The 3762-nt window shown below is 34.6% G+C and overlaps 1 protein-coding gene across 1 annotated transcript in view; it reads right to left on the reverse strand.

Moving 5' to 3' along the window:
* LOC100181624 overlaps positions 1-3762 on the reverse strand; it is a 16389-nt gene that overhangs the window by 967 nt on the left and 11660 nt on the right. The window lies entirely within an intron of this gene.

Here is a 3762-nt window from a genome sequence, read left to right on the forward strand (position 1 = left end):
ATTAGGAACAAAGTTTAATCAAAGCATATATACTAAAAGCAATGACGCTCTTTACCGCCGTTGGTGGATTTGTCATTCTTCCCAGCTTTACGAGATTATTCACCGTCACGCATGGTTGCCTATATTAAAGCTGCAGAGAAACAATTAGTAAATTACTGAAGTTACACACAAAATGTCTGTCTTGGAAACTGAATCTGCTTTAGAGAGGTTAATATTGGAAATTGAGGTCGATGTATCCGTTGAAGATGAGACGGAAAATAATACAGGTTTGCTGTATGTCAGTTTAGATGATTTGTGGACGAGAGCTGCTGAAAAAGTGAAAGAATATTTACCAGTGTCCAATGCAATATCAGTTTTTGGGGGATTAGATAGTTATTTGCGCCAACAACTAGTTGAACTGTACAGTATGGATTCCACAAAAATTGCCCATAACTTTTCTAAGGTTATTAATTGTGCTCCAAATGACAGAATCCTACGAGCTATCCTTGTAGAATTGCTTCCAATGCTTGAAACTGGTCATTGCACTTCAATGTCTGAAGAACCAGTGGTTTTAACAGACAATGTATCCATTAATGGAGATGAAAGAGAACTATGTTACTATGTTGGTGGAAGAGTCATTCATGCTATGTTTGTGAAAACCAAACATCCGGTGTTTATTAAACTTAGGAGTGGAACTGCAGATATTGGAAACAAACTTAATTGCTGGCTGCTAACTGAGGTTGGGCAACGCTTATTCGGGTCTATGGAACTGCTTATTAAAGCTAAATTGATTAATGGCATAAAGAAACTAAGCCAAAACAAATTGTCAGCTATTTGGTACCAAAAAAATGCAATTCTTCTGACCGACTTGGTTACGGATAACAACTCCAAAAATTTACTACTTGCAATGATCGAAAGGTATATCAGAACAAGATCTCATAAATATGCCCAAAGGGTTAGTCAACTTCATTATCATTTAAAATCAATGAAGCAGTCACAACAGAAACACGTTTATACTGGTCCAGGTATGTCATTTAGACAAAGCGGAAGCAGCAGATAAGTTTCACATGCTTAATAGCTTTAGTTGAAAATTAGAATAAAACTCCTAAATATAATCTCCATCCTAGCGACAATGAGTGGTAGGAATACTAACCTACTATGATACCCACTGTAGCATTTGTACTGTGCTCAGTTTAATATGAATCAAGTTGGTTCAGGGGACTAGGAAAATGGTACAAAGTATACAACCACTTAAAAACAAAAAGCATTTCTTTATTACTTACAATACAGTGTAACTGCAGTGTAAAATATTAATACAGTAAAAAACAAAAAAACATTTTTAAACCATATATATATATATATAACTGCAGTGTAAAATAATTACTATTGGAATTAGATAGAGACTAACAGGTACATTTCAGTAAATCAAAACCATTATTCAAATTAATTTATAATTCGATGTAGTGAACATTTCCACTACCAGTACCTGTATCACTATGTTGCAAATTACGGGTAACATTTAGCATTTGCATGTGGTTGGCGAAATGCGACACAGTAGGATTTCTATTGCTTCCACCTCTTTGACGAATTCGACCAAAAAATGACTCCAAAACGTCTTGTGAAATCCGCAGAAAAATAACATATTCAGCACCAAGACCGAGCATGTAATCCAAAATTCCAATAAAAGATTTTGTTGTCATAAGGAGTCCTTGAAATGTTGCATCAGACAAACACATTTTCGCTTTTTCAGTTGTTGTATAAGTTTCTCCATTGGACTTCTGGCGACCATTAACTGCATTTTTCCAATTCAAAAAGTAGGGTATAAAAAATTCTTTCAGCCAGACAATTCTGTCATCATTCATTGAATAGAATGGTTTTTTGTCGATGTGTGTGCTGCCGACTGTTGAATTACAAATATCAAAAAATCTGTTCATTAATTTTACAAATGTTGCCATCGCTAAGTGCCCTTCCTTTTCCAACTCCTCTCCAACCGAATGTGACAAGACCTGCGCAGCATAACAAACTCTCATACGTTCAAAGTTGTTGGGAAAAACATGTTTGGATGTTAGTTTGTGCAGCTTGGTCAATTTATTTGGTGAATCAACATCCTTCAGATAAAGATCAACCACCATGTCCCATAACATGAATCCATCATTCCACATACATTTGTGTTTCCCTCCCTTGCTACTGATCAAGTTATTTCTTGCAGTTTTAATCAAGTGGCTTGGGTCACTTACAAAATATAGTAACCTGCCAAATGCATTAAACTGTAAAAACTGACAATATAGCTGTTTAACTTACTTGTTGGAATCAAAGGGGTGTTTGCAGGCATGTTGCATATCGGAGGCTTTACTTGATGCAAGCATGTTAAACAGTGTTCTGTTAGCTTGGCTACCGTCAGCTGTGTAAAAATTATGGGCTGATTACAGCTGAGTAAAAGAGTGATATTATAATATTATGGGAGAGAAAAATTCTGTTCAAAACTCACCAATAAGTGCAACAGGGAAAAGATTGGACACATTAACCAGCAGAGACAATGTTTTTAAAACAATGTGGTATAACGTTGTTGCTTTAAAGCCGTCCGATGGAACATAGCACACCATGTATGAAATACTTGCATTCATAATGCCTAAATAAATATCATTATATAGAATAATTACCATAGATTTCTTTTAATCAATAGCCACTCTAAAACAATTTAAATCTTTTAGTTTCTGTTAACACTTCAGAATATGTGTGTATTTGATTCATTACACAATATTACAAGCTAAAAAATGTACAAGTTCATTTTACCTTTCACATATACTCCCAAGATATTTGTGGCAATTTTGTTGCGATCAACCAACTCGTTCAAATCTTCATCGCCCAAATCAATGTAACCAACAAATTCTCCAGTGTATCCATGATAAACTAGCTCTTCTGAGAAAAAAACAAACATGTGAAATCGGATAAAACTCTCACTTTAAATATTCAATATACCTTTGACCTTCATTTCATCGATAATAACAGTCACTTGATTCTGTGGCAAATCCAAAGTACCATCAACATGTAACTTTCTGAACATTTCAACTGAAATTCCTTCATCGGGGCGATTTGAATTTCTAACAATTTTAAAAACATTTTACTCAAGTATTAAATAAACCACAACAATAGACATGCCCTACATTGCTACCTACCTATAACGCTGCAACGTTCTTTCCGAAGGAAGTTTTAGCAATCCACTTTGCTGCAGTTGTTTGTATGATTTTGGTCCTTTGGAATGAAGCAATATGCAAAACCTAAAACAAAATTATAGAGGTGTTTTGTTCTTGAAAATATTACCTTTTTTTTTGCTCTTGAAAATATAAATTTATTACAATTGAAATTTATATGTTTAAGAGCACTTCAATAGCTCTTACTTTATGATGTCCGGGTGAAACCGTCTACCTTGCTTCGACACTTCGTTCAGTTTAATCTGTTCTTTCCAGAATGTTTGATAAAAGTCATCCACCTCATTGTCGCGTATTCCTAAAAAAATAATTGAGACTTGAGTAACATAGCAATGCAGTGTATATTGCACGGGGGTGGGGTATAATAGAACATATGCATAAGACTGCAATATCATTCAAACCTTGCTCCATAATATTGCTAATGTCATTTGCAACATCATGCTCAAGTGTCACTTGGTCGACACTCTGAAATAAAGACTCCACTTTATCCTCCAACTCTTTTATCCTTGGGAAACATTTCAATATAAAACTTGCCTAATTATTAAGGTTAATTAACTGTAACTACTAACTTATA

This window comes from Ciona intestinalis, unplaced genomic scaffold (assembly GCF_000224145.3).
Source record: "Ciona intestinalis unplaced genomic scaffold, KH HT000075.2, whole genome shotgun sequence".
NCBI lineage: Eukaryota > Metazoa > Chordata > Ascidiacea > Phlebobranchia > Cionidae > Ciona > Ciona intestinalis.